The sequence below is a fragment of the Biomphalaria glabrata genome, chromosome 8, assembly GCF_947242115.1.
Source record: "Biomphalaria glabrata chromosome 8, xgBioGlab47.1, whole genome shotgun sequence".
Taxonomy (NCBI): domain Eukaryota; kingdom Metazoa; phylum Mollusca; class Gastropoda; family Planorbidae; genus Biomphalaria; species Biomphalaria glabrata.
Window position 1 is genome coordinate 10241103 of NC_074718.1, and position 22239 is coordinate 10263341.

Genomic DNA, 22239 nt, shown 5'->3' on the forward strand with positions numbered 1-22239 from the left:
CTTCCATGTAAGTATGGGCAGCTTGTCTATGACATTTCAGCAAGAATTGTCCTATGATACCCTAATTATCGTTAATTGGCTTTAAAAACAATAGAGGCTAATGTCTAGAGATCAATGAAAAACATGTATTTTACTCATAGTTCATTGCGCAACGGTGTGAAATGTGCATGTATTCATCCTTGTGATTTATTCAGCTGAAACGTTTACTTTTTTAAAGAGTCGGTCTTGTAATAAGGTGAGATCCATTGTCCATCTCACTCTGAAATAATACACCTTGGCGAATAGTTTAATGTTTATCATAAATAACTTTGCTTTAATAGTAATTATGCAGCCCTAGATCAACCGGGAAATAGTTTATCTGAATTAATACAATTCACTTTTCTCTTTGTATGCTTAGCCGACGCGACCTATTGCAAAACTTGAATTTCTTTCTCCATTGCTCTTTGTCTTTGCCTGAATAGAATTGCAACAATATGGTGGCCGTCCATCGCTTCCTCTCTCTGCCTCTTCTTCTTTTTTTTTTTTTGGAACGAAAAGAGAAAGATGTCTTCCTATAAAAAGTTATAATTTATTTCCTAATCTACAGATACTTTAAACCGATCTAAACGGTACATCTCAACAATAGACCTTACAATGTAATGTCTGTTATAAGCTTTGTGGACATTTTGAAATAAAAAATTGTTCCCATTGCTAATGAAATGACATCTTACTACATCCCATGTAATGTAATGCACTGGACTATATTTCACTCATTTCACGTTTATATATAAATCTTTAATGATTTTCAGTTTAGTATTCTTTTACATTATTCATGTTAAGAAAAATCAAAAGTTTAGTATAATTTAATGGTATCTTCTGTGGTAGCTACTGTTATAGTTACTAGCGACTAGCTAGGTTCCATTACTTATGAAGGCCTAAGTTCAAAGAATGAAATCAGGGGCATTTAAGGCAGACTCTAAAGCAAAGCTTTTTTTATAATAGAAATAAGTTCAATGACTAATTAGGATTATCTGCCTGAAAAACAAATATTTGATATGTTTGTTATTAGTGATTGTAGAGGAGGCCAAAGCTTTCATAGCTAACTCTGCAAAAAAGGTCTGGAAGAAGAAAATCTAAGTGATATAAAATATTTACAGTGGCTGGATGCCTTGTATAGAAATTGTCTATGAATATAATTACTTTTATAAAACTGATCCAGCTAAATGTTCTGTTGCTGCTATTATGGAATGTGAAGTACACAAGAGACATTAGGATCATAAGATCATTGCCAAGTGACAAGAACGTTATCATTCAAACATAGTATAGAAAAGTCTAAGACAAATACTAAGTGTAAATATTTTGACAAATGTACAAAATGTCTTATGATGTAATAACATTAGAATAGCTGCCTATCATGTATGTTATATGCTTGATTGATTCAATTTTTGTCTTTCCTGGGTATATTTCTTGATATTTAGGAAAATACGCATTTGCCCCTCAAAATACGCATTTCCTTTTTGGCATGTAGGCATCTCTGCGTTATAATTACTGTTCAAAATAGTTTATCAGAATTAATACTATTAAGTAAACAAAAATACGCTAATAATAGCTCTATTTGTCAAAATAATTGATACAAATTTTTGTTGGTCATAGTATCAATGGTTTATTAAACTAAGATTTACTTCATAATAATTCTCTTGTTTTACTTTGGTTACTTCAATACTTTGGGATGCCCTCCTAGAGATTCCAAGAATTGTCTTGTTGGATTAAGATCAATGTAATTACAATTTTCCTTCCTTCTTCTTCATCTATCTCTTAGTATGTTGAACTGTTGGAGCACTTCATAAGATATGTTGACTATCTTTCTCCAATCCATTGTGTCTATAGCCTGGATAGTATTTATTTCCATGGCCGGCCGTCTTTTCCGTCCAATGTAATGGCTGCTATAAGCTTTTGTGGACATTTTGAAATTTAAAAAAAACTCTTATTGCTATTGAATTCATACATCGACATATCCAATGAAATGTAATGCACTGGACTATATTTCAGTCATTTCACGTTGAAATATAAATCTTCAATTATTTTGAGTTTATTCCTCCATTACATTATTCCTGTTAAAAAAAATCAAAAGTTTATTATAATTGAATGCTAATGTTAAGCTGTAACACTGACGTTTGATATGCTTTAATTTCATACCAGATATTTCTCTTGGGATAAAAACGCATATTGCCATCCACCTTGATAACTGTCTACATTTAAATAGTTGCACCGCTTTGGCTGAATAAAAATTGCTCTGTTTCTATTCGGGCTATTTGTTTTCATTTGGGCCATCTTTCAATGTGGTTACATCGAACCAGTACATTGTCAATGATCTTTGCACATTTACTTAAAACAATGTTAGGGCGAATAATTTAATCTAAATAGCTTGCATGTTGTGTCTGGCATTCAGTTTGATTGCCTTACATTTTGATTATTTTCTACTGTTTCGAACTAGTCACTTCTACATCAGAAGGCGCCGTGGCTGAGTGTTAAAATGCTTGGTTCCGAATTGGAGGGTATCGGGCTCAAATCCTGGTGATCTTTATGTCATGTAGATATTTTAAGAGACCATGACATATTTGTTAATTCCAATGAACATTTGATAACGTGTAATATCTAACAGATCTAAACAGGTTGTAGATAATTTGCATTATATTTTAATGTAAGAAAAAAGTAATTTCTAAACAGCGTTTCAGAGGCTTAAACAGCAGAGCAGATCATAAATCTCTTAATCTCTAACTGCACAGTTCATCTATTTCATAATCTCTAACTACACAGTTCATCTATTTCTTAATCTCTAACTACACAGTTCATCTATTTCTTAATCTCTAACTACACAGTTCATCTATTTCTTAATCTCTAACTACACAGTTCATCTATTTCTTAATCTCTAAATACACGGTTCATCAATTAGTTTTGATCAGTCATCTAATCATAGGTACTAATGACCTACACATTATAAATGTGTGCTATTAGAATTTTTTTTACCAATGTCTATTATCATTGCGCTTTGAATGGGGTCTCTGTGAATGTTTACATGATCGATTTTAAAATGCATACAGACAATTTTCACTCAAGTATCTCTAGAGTCCACATGGGGATTAATTCAAAAATTCAACTCATACCACCACATCTGTCAAGTACTATTTCTTCTCCTTATTCAAGATACTAAACAAAATTATATTGATTCTAATGTTGTGAGGTAAAAGAAATATTTTGTTTTCAAAATTTCAGCTTGATCCGAGATTGGGCGTGGGAGCAATAACTTGCACAAACTTTTTACCAGACAGACAGAAGACAGTGTAAGTGGATGTAAGATGTATGATGATGTAAGTGGATGTAAGTTGTATGATGATCTACAAACAACCTCTTACGACTTTATAATATTTTTTTCTAAAGTTGAATTTTCTCATTAAAATACCTATGCCTTCTGTAAATAAAAAAATGTTAATAAAAATGATACAGAATTATTCAGATCATCTATTTCTTTGGCCAACGGTTAACAAGCAGGGTGTCATGTGACCATTTTTTTTATGTGCAAGCTTTCAATAGGGATAAATGTTGCCTATACAAATATATGAATGTCAGCATGTTTTCAAAAAAAAAAAAAGAAAAAAAAATTACTTTCCATTTGGGAAAAAACATTTTTCATGAAATAAACTTACTTCACTATGTTACCATTTCTCTCTATCTCTAATTCTATTTGTCTCTCCCTCTCTATAATTCTCTCCCACAAGCCCTCCATCTCTACAATTTTTTCTCCCCTCTCTCCCCCTCTCTCTATCTCTAAATGTCGGTCACTTCATCTCATGGTCAATTTTTATCTTTGCCATTTTATTATTATTATTTATTAGATAGATAAAACGGATGTTGGTAAAAGGGTTTGAAACTTTCTACCATTGTGATGACAAAATTTGCTTTGAGGACAAATCAAACCTTTAATGTAAATGAAATGTAACATTAAGATATAGTGTGAAGTCAATTAGTTTATGTTTGATTTAAATGATGTCAACAATAATAATAACATCACACATTGGAAATATTGTATGGTAATCAGTAATAATCCTTTATAGAAATACTTGACAATGGTACTAACTTATTGACTAGTACAAATCTCAATTACTTTAAGGGACGCTTACGATAACTTTCTTAAGTGACTACATTTAGTGTCCGTCCTTTTACTGACTATTCTTACTGACTTCCCTTACTGACTGCTATCAAGTAGCTTAGCTTACGGTTAAAAGTGTTCACCTTCCTAAACAGGAATATCTAAATAGGGTATCTACTGTATGGCACCAACTTTAAGGTGGTGACAATTATCCTTCGCACACTGCATCAAATCTTTTGTAATTTTCTCGCCAACGTGCATCTAAATGGGAGGTCTGATCGGGCTAGGATATATCCTTTGGAGTGCGTTATTATCTAAGGCACTAAGATTATTTACACGCTAATACATTGCAAGTATATAAATTATTTTAATGACCTCGTTACTACCAACAAGTACGAAGGAAATGTAATTGTTAATTATATACAATCTTAAACTATTCCAGTTCTGCCAATATGCATACAAAAACTTTACTAATTAAATCTAAAGGCTTTGAATAATTATATATTTTAATTATAGTCTACCCCTTCCAATAGTTTCCTGAGTTTGTCTATTGAAACAAATAGGCGTATAATGGAGATTATGCAACTAATATCTGTTGGCGATCCAATATATTGGTACAGTCAAATGATGCTTATTAACTAATAAAACTCCGACAGTCCGTTTCAGTTACTTGACTATGATTTCAGTCATTTTAATTTATAAAGGATTTTTTTTTTAAGTTTTACAGTAACAACATTAATTTGTTTTAATGAGAACTCATTCCGAGAGAAAAACAAAAAGTGTATTTAAATTCAATGTTATTGTTAATTAAGTTTCTAAACTCTTGTTTCATTGTATTGAAGGGAAGACAGCTCTCGCTCTACAGATTAACATATCTTTTGCTATACCTATCTGTAAAAAGTTATCTCCCTTAACTAAGTTTTAAACAGTTATATCCCTTTGATAAGTATTCAAATCAAAACGATTAGACATAGCTTAATTTTTAACGATTTTTTGCCGGTTCGTGCATTGTCAACTTCAGCGAAAACAATGTACAGAATTACATTTCAAGTTTATTGATCTACTGAATGTTGATCTTATGAAGTGTCGACATGCTCTCTTTAAAATAAGTTAAATTAATTTAAAAATATAAGACCATATTTTGTACCCTCCTTGTTGTTGATAGTTGTTAACGTGTAGCACCAAACTGCGGGTAGATGACTAAACCGCTGTAGACTTATTACATGTCAACTTGTTCGAAATTCCAATAACTTGAATAATTGAAAAAAAATACTAAATATAACATTTATTGAATCAAAAAAATCGAATTGAGCTGAAATAAATAAAGTAGACTTGATTAAAAATATGAAATATATAACTCCTTACAAAAACATGTCTTTTCAATCTGGCAATCAAATGTCGTCTGGTGTACTTTAAAAAGCTATCTAATCTGGCAGCATTCACCCTGCGCAGGAACAAACCAATCTCTAGCTCCTTCTTACCGCCACCACAGAAACACAGAGGCACACACAGACATACAGCCTGACACTCTAGTACATTTATATGAATTATATGATTAAACATTTTTAAAATTAATTATACATTTTGTCTAAGTATTTTGCGTTTTAATTTGCGTGTTACTACTGTACCAAGAATAAGATAAGTGGAATTGATCTTCCATTCAACAAATTGATGGCATGGATTTGGTCAGGTTGGTCCGCATGAAGGATCACATTTATACTTTTAACTTTATCACACCAGTTTGATCTGTAGACTTTCTTTCTAGCCAATCGTCTTATCACATGTACCGTTAAAAACAAAACACTATCATTGATATCTTCCAAGCAATCATACAATGAACTTTGACCTAATTCGATTTTACAATTCTGGTTGCACTTTTTTTTCTGGCACTTATTGTAGTAAATTTAAGGCAGGCAACTCAACGAAGTTCTACAGTAAATAAATACGTTTGTTTATTCACCAGGACAAACACATAATAGCCTTCTACATTCAAAGAGTTGTATTAATAATTCTACCAGTCCTTAAAATGCATAAGGTATATTATTAACACGGCAGCAGTTATTTCTAATTCCACCTATGTCAATGTAAAAACAAAAACTAAACCATATAGATCTAAAAGCAGTGAATAGAAAAAATAAACCAGCTCAATCTAAAGCTTTCGTTTAAAAAAAACTAATGTATTTCCTCTAATCTAAATCGACCACCTGTGGACAATGGTTATGCTTGCCCTGGATGTGGCAAAATATGTAGGTCACAGCTGGGGCTGCGCAGCCACTGAAAATACTGTATTCCTCACTAATCTTCGGACTCGAAGACAAGCCTTATTATTATTTCCTCTTCTACACAAAATTGTCCTCAGGTAGTTAGTTGTCTATTTAATCGATTAATACTGGCAATGACGAACATGTCAATAATTTCTATAGACAATTTAAAGTACAACGATGTCATTGATGTAGACACTGTCATGTATGTACTATCTTCTGGTTGGTCTACAGGGGTCCACGTGTTACACTTACGTTGTTTATGCTCTCTTCTTTGTTTCTGTCTACGTCCCTGACACTTCTCAAGTGTAGGTATTATTCCAAGAGAAGTGACATTATTTTTAATTCAATGCCATTGTTAACCTTGGACACAACCGTTTGGTTAAACCTAATGGAGACCTGGTCTTCATCCTCATAAAAACACATATTTTGTAGTGTGAGATATGTGTAGGTTTATGGTTGGTCTACAGGGCTTAATGTACTTAACAAAAAGTTCAGCCATTTTTATAGTTTCTTCATGTTTCTGTAATTCCCCTCTGATTAGATTTTACTTAAAAAGGAGTGACATTATTTTATCACTTAATGCCATTGTTAATATTGATTGTTTGATTTGAGGCACATCGGCACAATTTAGGCCATGTCGTGCCTGCAGTCCCTTAAGGACTACTCTCTCTCTAAACAACAGGGCCAGATTCTATACAGTCATATCATTAAAATCAAGGTCTATTCACAGTTAAAATAGTCAAGGTAGTAAAAATTTAAATATTTGGTAAAAATCTAATGTAAATAGTGCATGTTCACAAATTCATAAATCAGATCTTCGTAGATTGTTAATATTCAAAACTATCGTTTGGTTAAACTTAATGGAGACCAGGTCTTGCTCTTAAATAAACACATTTTTTTAATATAATAAACAATTTATAACCGCCTCCCTTAGGAAAGTATTTATATTCAACCAGAAGTGTCCTTAGCATACATTTTTATTTTAATTGTATGCAAAGTAAGATAACTTGATTCTAAGGCCTGATATATTTGCAACACAAAAAAAATCAAAAGCTGTCTTTGTGTCTTACATATGAAACATGGAATATTAATTCAATTAAAAAGTGATAATATTTTGTTTTCTAATTACATTAATGTCACTGTACCAGCTCTATTGATTTGATTGCTTTGCAAAATAAAGAAATCATAAATTTACTCCGTCTCCATAGATAATATTCTTGTATTCGTCTAACTATTTGTCTGCAAATGGCAAATATGTCAATAACTTTATGTGGACATTCCCTAACTTCATGGTAAAAGTTATGGGTTACGTTGTTACATAACGTCTTTAAAATGAGTTCAAATAATTTAAAACAACAGACCATATTTCGTACACTCCTAGTTGTTGACGGTTGTTGACTAGTAGCACCACATTGCTGGTAGACAGCTAAACCACTTTAGACGTATTTACAGTATTTTGAATAACTGAAAAGATATTAACTTTAACTTTTATTGCATCATAATAAAATCAACTTAAAATGAAATAAATGAAGAATACTTGATTAAAAATATAGTATGGTATTTTGAACAATATCTTAACTCCGAACAAAAACACGTCTTTTCAATCTGGCAATCAAAGGTCGTCTGGTGAACTCTTAACAGTTTACGACAATGAAGCTTATCTGGCATCATTCACCTTGCACAGCCACCAACCAATCTTTGGCTCCTTCTCACCGTCACCATAGAAACACATACACACTAAGACACACAAGATTTAATTTCCAAGCAATGACTTGATGGCAGGTATTTGGTCAGTTTGGTCCGCATGAAGGAACACATTTATTCTTTTGACTTTATCACACCAGTTCATCTGTAGACTTTCATTTTAGTCAATCGTCTTTTCAGATGTACCTTTTCAAAAGAAACACTATCATAGATATCCTTGAAGCAATCCTAAAATGTATTTTAACCTACTTCGACTTAACTATTCTGATTGTACTTTTTTTTCCTCGTACATGTGTTGTAAATCTAAGGTAGACAACTCAACGAAGTTCTACAGTAAATAAATAAGAGTGTGTATTTACTAGGCCAAACACATAACAGCCTTCTGCATTTAAAGAGTCTTGTTCCTAATTATACCATTCATTTCACCAGCAACATGAATATGGACCAACGATAGCCTTACCCCCTTCGATCCAGATCCCAACTACAGTCTTTAGGCAACACAAAAGACGGCTCTTTATTTTCCAACAGTTCAGACTCTCCACAATCACGTGATACACTGTTCTTTCCTCTATCCTAACGTCGTCCTGTTCTGGTTCCATAGTGCGCTCGTACGTAACACAAGCACCAGGGTTGCAACAATATTTTATGATGGCAATAAAAAGATATAAAGTTGTTATTTATAAATATAAAAATGTTTAGGGTGTGAAGAATCTCCTAAATAGAAAAATATGCTACTCATATTGACATAAATGACTTTGTAGTTTTCAAATTCGAACTACACATTTAAATACAAAACATTTATTTTCCTTATGGCAAAATACAGTAACAAAAAGTCTTAAGCTATAGTGTAAAGAATAGATAACTCTCGTCTATTTCATCGTAATGTTTAGAAATTTTAAAGTAAAACATTTAACGCAGTGTGAGAATGGGGGGTGGGGGAAGAAAAAAAGAAGGCTTTAGGTAGAAAAGAAAATTTGGATTTGACCTTTATTGCATTTAAACGGAACAACTGTCGGCTTTACCAGGTAACACAATGTCTGCATGGAATACTGTAAAATCCAGTGTGGATACTGTGAAATCCAGCTTGGATACTTTGAAATCCAGCTTGGAAACTGTGAAATCAACACTTTCAACAGTGTTTAACCTTTGGGGCATCAAAAACGATATATAAAATATCCGGCATCCAAAAAATAGTTTGTGTTGTAGACCCCAATTTTACAAAAGTATTCTGGGAGTCGTTGTCTGTTTTCAACGTAATATTTGCATGTCTCAATAAAGTTAAAAAAAATGTTTATCAGAAAATAATACATTAAGTGAACAAATAAAGTACGCTAATAATAGTCCTACTGGTGAATAGAATGAATAACAATTTTTTTTTTGTTCGTCATAACATCAGTGATGAATTAAACTAAGATTAATTTCATATCATATCATCATAATATCATATCATGTTGTCATGTTGTCATGTTGTCATGTTGTCATGTTCTCTGTGCTGGCTTATGATAGAAAGGAGGCTGAGCAGCAACAGAGAACCCCCCCCCCCCCAACCTCTACTGAGATAGAGGTTGACCAACTCCCTAAGGGGAGAAATCAAATCGGAGAGGATGCCCGAGGTGAGGGAGGAGGAAATAGCCTACGCTCTATCCGGAGGGGTCTTCCCTCTCTCAACGGATGCTTTTCCTTTGATAACTATTTAAACAAAAAGGTCCTACACTGAAAACTCTGTCACGTGTCTTAATGAACATATTGACATTAAAAGGTTTTCAAAAATTTCGTTAATTATGTCATTTTAAACAGCTGGCTAAAATTAACATCTAACTTGTTCATGATCTAATACCAAAACCATTTATTACAAGGACAAATTTGTCTAAAATAATCTAATATAGATTATTTAATCAGAGTACTTTTTATGCTTGATGTTATTAAAAAAATTATTTTTCATTACGATGTTTTTATTTCTTCCGCTCCCAAGCTAAACACAGTAATATCTACACTCTGTACTTTATTTATACAAATGAGAACAAATTGTAATGACAAGTTCAATTTTTAATTCTCGTGTACTTTAGCCTTCATTCATAATATTTATTTAAATAAGATCGCCCATAAGTAACCGCTTTTGATATTTAAAATAGAACCTAATAGCCCCCTTACTATGGTGCTAGACTCCACTTTAAAGAGTTTTTACAGGGTAATCTAATAGCATGCGCTGGTCATGTAGTCGATAAAGAGTCTACAACAAGAACCGCCTGAGCTATCTCAATTATACTTTTACTTTATTTTAACCAGTGATTCTCAAACGGTCTAGAACGTCTATAATAAATGTGCATGGGATTATCTCAGTTGAAACGTTTAGTTGATTGAGAACCAGTTTTTATTAATGTTACACTCATTACACTCTGCGACTTTTACTTATGGAATAATTCACTTTGGTGAATCTATTTCTTTTATCCTAAATGACTTTGCCTTCTTTATTTTATTATGAATTATGTGGACTAAGATCCTCCAGGATCGCTTCGAGTCTGAATAGTAGTTCTTTCATCGCATTGTTTGCTGCCTATTCCCATGCGGTGTTCACAGCTCTAAGATTCTCCATGAAGGAGCCTCTTGTTTGCGTTTTCCTTGTTTCGGCCAACGAGTTGATGCTATTTTTAGGACGCGCGATTTTAGTCTGTCACGGGAGACCAAAAGTAAAGCCGCTGTCGTGCATTGGTAAAGACGGCGACAATCAAAATCGAAATCGACCACCTGCGGACAATGGTTACACTTACACTTACACTTGGTTTTGGCAGAATATGTAGGTCACAGCTAGGGCTGCGCAGCCACGTGAAATACCTCATTCCTCACTAATCTTCGGACTCGAAGACAATCCTTATTATTATTTTTATTATTTTAATTGATATCTCGAACAAGGGAAAGATTGTACTTAGATGAACTGGTGGTGCAAGCTGAATTAGCCCCCTTTATAGGTTGACGCTCTAAATATAGACACACACTAGAAGTGTGGTTAGCACAACGGCCCGAGGAAGCGTATACATTAAACTCAATTCCGGTCGTTCCCCAACTTGTTTTTTTTATTTTTTGAATGCGTTGAAAACCCAAGTTACGTTAAAATCTACCCAGATCTCGCTTTCTCTCTCCCTCATTTACCCAACTGGTGCAGATAAGTGATAGGATCATAGCGTAGTGAGAAAGCTAAAAGCATGAAATACTGCTAAACAAAAACAATGGACCTCATTCACCAGTCGCAAACAAACAACATTTAGCCACGTGATTCTATATATCTTTTATACAAAGTATGTAATCCATAAAGGCTGTCACGTGATAGGTATTTTTTTTTCATTGCTTTATCAATATTATGACGTGGCTAAATGTGTTTATTTACGATTGGTGAATGAAGTCCATTGTTAAAAATGTAAATCACACAGATTTTTTTTTTGCTGTTTGTCTGGATTACTCTAGATCTATTAAAAATGTAATGACATGACTGATCCCAACTATTATTCTTGCACGTTTGTAGCGTTAGTTCTGTAAGCCCACAATCAGTTTTATTTCATAAAGTTACATAAACAGATCCCTCCAAATAATGCTTAGATCTCTGCAAATAATGCTGGCTCTGTTCAGCATCTTCACACTTTCCAATCTCATTAGTTTCTAGATTTACTTTGGAAGAGATTTCTCTTTCATTGCCTTGTACTACATTTTGTGCAAATGAATCCTATGTTACACATGACACAATGTGTCTTGCCACAATGTGATTAATGTAACAGTTCGTGACTCGTTCAAGACAGTGCTTATCGTCATATGGTCAATATCTCTGGAAATAGTCTATCTAACAATATCTTGTGATTCAGTATGTTATACGCTTGTTCTTCTGTTGGGCAATGTGTTTCGAAAACAGTTTCACCTTCAACTTGAATTTCACCTTCACCTATTCCTTAGTCTGTTGGACCGTTGGGGCACCACACGTGATCTTTCAACCGTCTTCCTCCATTCCTCTCTTTGGCTTGTTTGTAATCTCCTTCGATGACAGGCCCGTCCATTCTTTCCTTTACTTTCCTTATCTGCCTATTCCTTTTTCTTGATGCTGCCCATGTACGTTCAATATTGCGAGTCTCGAGGCTCTTGTGATAATACCATATACAATTTATGTTACAGGTTTTTGACAGTGTTTAGCAGGTAATCGACTGGCCCAAAAAAACAAGACCATGTCATGTCAAACCATTCCTCTTGAAACACTGTTAATCCTATTATAAACTGTTTCTTGAAGACCATTTGATTTTTCAGCCTATTGTGTGTCACGTGATACATAATATTCAGGACCGGATTATGTGGCGGGCGAGATTATTGCCCCTGGGCACCCAATGGAGAGAATAAAAATATCCGTATCTCTTCACCAATCCCTCTGTCCGAAATCCCGCCTTATCCGAAGTGATCATGTATTCACACCCGGTGTGTCGCGTGGAGGCCCTTCGTATGCCTATACTGTCCCACTGAACACTTGCGAGGGTCCATCACAGCCCGTATGGCTCCCGTTAGGGAACGAATAAGTGGGGGGTCGGACTGATTAGAGAACCTTTTTTACATCCCTACCACGTGCAATGAACAATCTCTCAACCGTGTCTGTGGTAGCCCACTTAGCCTATCCGCTGTCCAGAAGTTCTTGAATTTTTTACAAGGGTAAGTTTGAGGAATAAACTTTTTAGCCATTTCCAGGATGGCTGCTGTTATCTGACGGTCTACAAGGTCGACAGAACTAGACTCTACATGGATTTTTTCAGGGGAAATGTCGACAGCTGTCTCATATCCTTCTCAATTAGCTTTAATATAGCACCACTTTCGTGGCTCTTTGGTGGTCTAGGTGTTGATTATAGAAGTCAGTAATGTTGGAAGGTGTTCACTACCAAGTAGTACTTGATAGGTTATGACAGATTCCAAACTAGCAGAGACTAAAGAAAGATCTAGTTGTGATAGTGAACCATTGCTAGCAATCAGAAGAGTAGGAGGAGAGTGTTTATTTTGCAAAAGAAAAAGGTTAGTAGAATTGCACAGGTCATGAAATTTTTTACCAGACAGATCAGTGTCATCATAGCCCCAGGAAGGTGAATGGGCATTTAGATCTCCAGCTATGATAGTGTCTACAGTTATTGTCTCTCTGACATCTAAAGCCAGTTCTTGTTTTGGTGGTTTATAAACATTGATGCATTTGAAGCGTTTATTATTTTTCTAAATTTCTAACACCAAAGTGTCTGTCCTCCCCTGACTCAAGTCTGTGGACACTTTCTTGGCGACCAGAGCATTAGCCACCAATGTAACCAACCCTCGGCAATCCCCACAGGAGCAGCGGAAAACAGAGTACCCAGGTATTGAGACACTTCTTTTTTCACCGATCTGGCATTCTTGTAATAAGGCAACATCCAAAAACTCTTTGTGGAGCAGGTTAGTTCTTTCATGTGTCTTTGGAATAAGTCCTTGGACGTTACATTGAAGGACTTTTTGGGGATCATGTTGCTTTATCTTTCCACCTAAATTAGCCTGGGGGAAACTTACTTTCCCAGTATGAGGTGTTGGTGTTGGGTTAATTTTTTCTAAGACTTTTTTTTGTTGTTGTTGTTGTGTTCGTTAGGGGGGAAAAGGATGTTATGTTAAAAATTATTAGAAAAGTCATGTCGATTTTTCTAGCTGAATCATGATAATAAAATTTGTAAGATTTTTTTTTCTTCTTTCTTCAGCTGTTGTTAACTGCTGCCTTTTTGTATTGCGTCTAGAAAATCGTTAAGTTATTAAGGTGCCTCTGCAGACCCTAACAACTCTCATGTTATACATATTGTAACCTCACACTGTGTATATTTTTAAAAAATAGAAGCATATATTGGCTCAAAGCTTGCCTGGTCGACTACATCTAAATGCAGATTTTTCTCGCCTATTTCATGCTACGAATTCTTATAAGCTCTTTTGCCAATGGGGAGCGGCTGACAACCCCTTATTTTATTTTTCATAGTAAGTAAAGGCTGACAACCCCTTACTTTATTTTTCCTAGTAAGTAAAGGCTGACAACCCCTTCTTTTATTTTTCCTAGTAAGTAAAGGCTGACAACCCCTTCCTTTATTTTTTCCTAGTAAGTAAAGGCTGACAACCCCTTACTTTATTTTTCCCAGTAAGGAAAGGCTGACAACCCTTTACTTTATTTTATTGCCAGCAAGAAGCAGCTGATAAACCTTAACTTTTTTTTGTGGCATCATCCGATAGAATGACCCTAACACGTTTCAGTTTTTAAATTCTATATCGCACTAACACTTTTGGTTAGTTCACAATTTATTTTCAATTTGATTTCTTTTATCATAAGGCAAGAGATCTATGGTATTAGACGCAGCCATTTCTTTAAACCAAACAGTTTCAGACCTAGAAGAAAGAAAATACATTTTTCAAAGAATGTCCCAGTCCCGTTTCCTTCACTACATTCTTTTTTGGCCCTGTGCCTTCTAAATAGAAAGAAATACCAATTTGGTGTTATTAAATGTATAAAATCCTTTTTAAACGTAGAGAAACAATAGAACTACAAAGTATCGTGCCTTGCTCTCTCTCTCTCTCTCTCTCTCTCTCTCTCTCTCTCTCTCTCTCTCTCTCTCTCTCTCGCTCTCAAAATAAAAAATTAAAAAAGGAATATTACTTTTAGGATTTTTTTAAGACCGCGTCTAAATGAAAGCGGAAACAACGTACATCATATAAAAAAAATTTATATAAATAAATAATCTTCTTCCCTCAACAGTTTAAACGAGAAGAAGAAGTAAAGGAAAGATCACTCTCTTATTTCTGTGGATAGTCCACGAGAAAAAAAAGAGGGGGGGGGGAGAGCAGAATTGGACCGTTGTAACCAAGAAATATCACTCTTTTTTTTTTTATTATTTCCACCTCACGTTGAAAAGGGGGGAGGGAGTAATCTACTCTGTAGTAGCTATCGAGGCGAGACAGAGCACGCTCAAGAGTTTGGACACCATGGAAAGATAACATTTTTTATTTTTGCAACTCGGACGGAGGGAGTTATGCTAGGTAATGTAGCTAATGAAAAAAAAAAGAGGGGCGGGGGGATGGGGAGTAGTATTCATCTGTCACTAAAAAGCAGGGCCGGACTTAACCATTGTAGAGCCCTATGCGAAACGGAAAAGCTTGACGTTGCGCTAAACAAATAACATTGGTAAACAAAATTCTAATTGCACATATTTATTATTGTTTGTCTAGATCTATTACAAATTTAATTAGACGACCGATTAAAATTGATAAAAGTACTATTAAATAAGCTGAAAGAAAAGAGTTTGCATTTTGTATATTTTTCTTGTTATTGTCAAGTTCTTTTCTTGTCTCGTTAGGGATTACTTACGAACAATTAATTACGGTTAATAAATTCCACAAGTAACTCCAGCTATCCAAGAAAACAATAATAACTTTAATATCCGAAACAATACATAACGACAGCAACACTCTCCGAAAATATTAACCGTACAAACACTAGTCCAGGAAACAACTTCCAACCTTCCTGGACTGGGAACAGGAGCCCACTGACTGACACACTCTATCACATTCAAGGAAGATTAAACCATTCAGTTGACATCACGTGCAAGACTATTTACGTTCATATCATGGGAGTACGTAAACATAAGGACATACCTATCATACCAAATAAAAAGCATTTACTTTATTGTATAGCGTATACATTATAAAATATTATTTATTTGTCGTTTATAGACTCTAGAGTCTAGACTGTCTTTTATACCTTATTTCATGATGCAAAGTTTTCTAAAACACATTATCGTATTATTCATTTTATATACGATAGAACATTAAGTTGATCTGTCTCATGATACACTCACTACAATGGCTGTAACTTCTGTACAGTAAGTGTGAGACTTAATGTGTCTCAAGATCTAGTATCCCGCCAAGAAGTGTTTCAACTAAAATCAAAGCTTTCAGATTGCATTATCTTCGTGAAACGATAACCACAAGTGGCAAAAAGCTTTATTTTCGGCTGTCTTAGTCGCGCACTACTGATATTCTAATCGTAAAGAGGATTCGCTCCAAACTCACTTCGGTTTGGAAGCCAAGCGCTTTACCACTATGCCACCGCGCCTCCAGGGTAAGCGTTAATAACTCCAAACATTTTAGACATGTTTCAGTTAAGATGAGTCAGATACGCATTTTCTTTACACTGTTAAAGAGTTGATGGCTTTTCATTGACATGAGTGAAAGACTCAGAAATTCTTTTCGCATCGAACAGTTTTCATTAAAATGATATTAGCAACTATCACCTCAACCACAAAGTCAACGTTGCTACAGCAGTAGAAATGACAGATTTACACGCAAAAATATGCATCTTTATTTCATTTGTTTATCAATGCCAAAATTAAACTAAAGCAAATACAATGCTTCAACAGCTTTTTAATTTTCAAACATAAGTTGGATGTTAATTACTGAAACTTGTGCTTGAAAGTCGATGATGTGTTACGATGTTTTCATTTAGATTTAAAGAAAAAAAAAACGCGTCTTGAAACGTACAGCTTTTAAAGTTTGTAAATTGTCTCGTCTTTAGAGACATCGCGTTGTCTTGAGATAGAACCATACCTTCCTTATCTGAACTGATTCAATTGATTTCTAAATACTGTCTGTGTTAGGTGTTATCCTATATTGAAATAGCACACGCTGTCTACATTTTTTGAAGCGCCCCTAATTCCCAAATGCCATTAAGGAAGAAATATATAAATACATCTTTCCTTTATGGGATTAGGGATATTTATTCAATACATTTTTTTTCTGTGTAGTTCAGTTGTGTTATTAATACAGCCTTTATCTTATATGTCCGGCCTATATTGTATGTGTCTTAATATAGCCTTTGTCTTATATGTCCAGCCTATATTTTATGGGTCTTAATACAGCCTTTATCTTATATGTCCGGCCTATATTGTATGTGTCTTAATATAGCCTTTGTCTTATATGTCCGGCCTATATTGTATGTGTCTTAATATAGCGTTTGTCTTATATGTCCAGCCTATATTTTATGTGTCTTAATACAGCCTTTATCATATATGTCCAGCCTATATTTTATGTGTCTTAATACAGCCTTTATCATATATGTCCAGCCTATATTTTATGTGTCTTAATTACTCTTAATACAGCCTATACCTTATATGTCCAGCCTATATCTTATATGTCCAGCCTATATCTTATATGTCCAGCCTATATTTTAAGTATCTAAATATAGCCTATATCTTATATGTCCAGCCTATATCTTATATGTCTAGCCTATATTTTATGTATCTTAATACAGCATGTCACGTAGCATAATGAAGCTAAGTTTATTTTTAGTTCTCCGCTAATATTTCCATAGCAACGTTATGATTGATTGTCGTCGGGATTTTGCAGTAAGGAATTTTTTTTTTATTTTGGAAAAGAATGAATTCAATGACCATAAATGGAGAAGTGAAGATTTAGCTGGGTGAAAGGCGTGACTCTTCGAAAAGGCAGAGAGTTAGTGAAAAACAAAGGAAAGTCTGTTGTATAAAAAATCTAGTTGAGTTAAGTTGTAGTTTGAGTTATAAAACCTGAACCATTTAAAGATCTAGTTGTACTGATGAGCTTGAACGAAAAGAGTTAACTTGTTTAATTTTATTGTACAGTCTGTATTTTAGTTTAGTGATTCCGAGTTCCAGAATTAAAGCTTTGTATTTATTGTTGAAGGATCTTCATTATTTGAGTTAATAGTTTATTTTTTTTTATATCTGGCATAATGATCTTATTTGAGTGTTCAGTAATTTTGAAAATTTTTAATATCTGAAACGCATTGTCTGATCAACACAATCTCATCGTATCATCAAGACATCTTCACATCAAAACACTCAAAAACAAAAGATCGTCACACAGTCTATATGTTATGTGTGTTAATACAACTTATATCTCGTGTATCATTATACAGCCTATAACTTATAGTTCCTAATGCAAACTACATGAGATGTGTCTTAATACAGCTTATATCTCGTGTATCATTATACAGCCTATAACTTATAGTTCCTAATGCAAACTACATGAGATGTGTCTTAATACAGCTTATATCTCGTGTATCATTATACAGCCTATAACTTATAGTTCCTAATGCAAACTACATGAGATGTGTCTTAATACAGCTTATATCTCGTGTATCATTATACAGCCTATAACTTATAGTTCCTAATGCAAACTACATGAGATGTGTCTTAATACAGCTTATATCTCGTGTATCATTATACAGCCTATAACTTATAGTTCCTAATGCAAACTACATGAGATGTGTCTTAATACAGCTTATATCTCGTGTATCATTATACAGCCTATAACTTATAGTTCCTAATGCAAACTACATGAGATGTGTCTTAATACAGCTTATATCTCGTGTATCATTATACAGCCTATAACTTATAGTTCCTAATGCAAACTACATGAGATGTGTCTTAATACAGCTTATATCTCGTGTATCATTATACAGCCTATAACTTATAGTTCCTAATGCAAACTACATGAGATGTGTCTTAATACAGCTTATATCTCGTGTATCATTATACAGCCTATAACTTATAGTTCCTAATGCAAACTACATGAGATGTGTCTTAATACAGCTTATATCTCGTGTATCATTATACAGCCTATAACTTATAGTTCCTAATGCAAACTACATGAGATGTGTCTTAATACAGCTTATATCTCGTGTATCATTATACAGCCTATAACTTATAGTTCCTAATGCAAACTACATGAGATGTGTCTTAATACAGCTTATATCTCGTGTATCATTATACAGCCTATAACTTATAGTTCCTAATGCAACCTACATGAGATGTGTCTTACTACAGCTTATATCTGCTGTTCTCAACATTTTAAGCTCTGCGACCCCTCTTTACGATTCCACGCAATGTGGCGACCCCTAACAGTATTATTTTTTCATAAGCTTAAGTAAATGTGTCTTTGCTAATGTTATATAATCGTAATCCTTAAATATCTGATATGAATAGCATACACTTTATATACATATTATATTTGGACTAAAGGTATGTGTCTTCTCATTATTACACTCTAAGTAAAAAAAATATTATAATTAATATTTATGGTTTGCATTTATTTTCTATTGTGTATTCGGCTTATCTATGCGTGACAATTTGAAAAGCATGGATAGTATTGCTAAAGATAGCAAGCTCCATTGTTACACAGTGTTGAGATAGTCCGTGCAATCAAGCCAACGTCAATGAGAAGATTAAATTTGTCTCTGTTTCACCAAGTCTACTTCTCTATTTAGACTTCAAAACTGACAGGATGAAAAGCACTTGATCGAGAGCTGTGTAACTGATATTAAATAAAAAATCATTTTTCTCTCTATTGCTATTAATGAGTCTAATTAACTCCTTCTATTTCGTTTCTAAACCTGTGACTGTGACTTCTCGAAATTGCAAACAGGATGTCACGTGATTCGGATAGTTTGTTGACATTTCCTCGGCAAGCATATACATATTATCTTTGTTTTCTTTTGTCAGATTCAATGTAATTTTTCACATTGAAGACAGCTAAGTTTGGAAACATGAAAATATTAATTCGTCAAATTTGGTTTGTCAAACTTAAAGTTTCCTTTTCAACGATCGGAATTTTTCACACAAATCGGGGAATGTTGCAAAATGATGTTTTTATTTATTTCTATAAATTTTTGTAGCAGTGTCGATACTAATAATTGTGTGTTTTGTCTTTTGCAGACTCATTCTGCACCAAATATTAAAATCCATATCAACATCCTAGCAACGAAACCAGAATTATTTTTCAAGAGATTGTATATTTTTTCCACCTAAAAAATGGACCAACTCTATTAAGTTGATCACTTGTTGCAGTAGTCGTTTCAAGAGGTTTCCAAAAAGGAAACTCATCTTTAAAATCGTCATCATTTCAATACCTAACCATATCATCTACACTACTGGTGTATCTCTATCGGCAAAGCTCGGGTGCTTGATTTCTTATGACTGAACAGTTATTTTAGCTACATAAATTTGACCAATGATTCACTCGGATTTTTTATCGGTCACTGTTCACCTCCAAAGCCTATTGCCAATTGGCGCTCATGATTTTTAGACCTTCTAAGATGGAGCGATGCCATGTTACACGTGGACGGCTTTCTTATTACTTTCCTCTTTTCAGCTTGCATGTTCTGGCTGACTTTGTTAAACTCATTACTTCTATGGGAGGCTGCGGAGTAATTCGAATTTATTTAAATATTTGATTTACTGCAAAAATTAAAATGTTTTAAATAATTCAGATTAAATTGTCTGCAAAAGTTATCCTCTGTAACTACCGATGAAATACTTTGTACAATGTTAACTTTTACACTTTAGTATGCAAAAAAAACATCTTTCTGGTGGTCTTAGGGGACCCCTTTAAAAAAATCAGACTATTGACATAAGATTGCATAATACAATAAAAACAGCACAAGATTATTATTATTATAGCTTTTATATAGCGCTACTTTCGTGCTTATAGCATGCTCAGAGCGCTTTTGGTCCAATCTCATTTTTGGACCAGTGGGGGGAGGGGGGGAGGGGGTATCTAGGAGTTGGTTTTCCGTGCTGCCTTCCCGCTCAGTAAACACAACCCTGCCCGAGTCGGGTGTCGAAGCTCGAGCCCCCTTCGAGGTAGCCAAGTTCAAGCGCACTTGGCCTCTCTACCACGCTTCCCACATACCGAAATTATACATAAAGTAATTTCATTCAAATAAGCATGTCAGTTAAGAAGATCTGTCAATAGAGTCATATATGAATCAGTCAGTCAGACTACAATGGAATATTTTAATGCTTTCATTCAGAAGCATATTTTCTTTAAAACTACAATAATGGCATTTGATACAAAATCATTTTGCATATGAGAAATAGCACTCTTGTTATTCTAGGCTCTAATACTTTGTGTTAGAGAGCGAGTGGGTAGGCATTCAGCAATTCGTGCAAAAAAAAATGTTTGGCTTAACTCTGCTCCATACATCATTTGCAATAATTTCTCAAACCACCTAGCTAAGAGGGCAGTTAAAAGGCAAAAAAAAAATGCTCAGTAAATATTAAATGCATTTATTATTCTGACAATCTTATATTCAAATATATGCTATTACTATTGATACAATGTTGTACAATAGAATACAGTTGTATATATCAATGAAAGATAGTTTTTATTGGTAATCGTTGAAGGGGGAGTAGATGGGGTGGTAACACCCGAAGCCGACCGCATCGGGTGACACCCACCCTATGACGCCACTGTTAAAAAAAATATATTTTCATAATCACTTCACTTTCAATTTGTTAGTACGTTGGCCTGAGGAGGCATTAGCCCTTGAGTTCCAATTCAGGGGATTCAACTTATGTTTTTGTAAATGTATTTACGGTGCTGACGGTAATATTCATCCAGATACCCTCTCCCTCTCCCCCCCCCCCACGTCCTTTTTTTCTCTCAACTATTCCAGACGTGATAGGATCATTGCTAGAAGCATCGCGCTAAGAAAAATAATTGGTAAAAAAATATTTCTAATTCCACATATTTACTATTGTTTGTTTAGATGTATTACACATTTAATTACATAACTTATTATATAATAGTTACAAATATAAGCTTGAAGTAGAGGGTTAGGCCTATAGATCCAATGAACTAGCTTAATTATATAATTATATTCATTGTCACTGTAACCTGGTAATGTTTTACTATTAAATCTATTAATTCATTATTATAAAAAAAAATGACCTTAGAACAATTAGAATTGTGTTTGACCTTTTGTAAAATTGGTTGGAACTTTTGACAACTTTGTCCCTTAATTAAATGTAACATATGATACATTCTCTTAAATTTCAGTTTTACTTATAAGCAAACAAACTCCTCACTGATTGATGGACACTTGGTGAACACTTATTTTGAAAACGGCTCTAACGATTATCCTACAACATTGACAGTTTATATATATATATATATATATATATATATACATACACCTATATATCTACACCATATATATATAAATGTATTTAAAAAAAAACAGCACATAGAGAAATTAGCAATATATATGGAATCTATTTACAAAAAGTAGCCCGTATTAATCTAATAAAAGTTTTACAT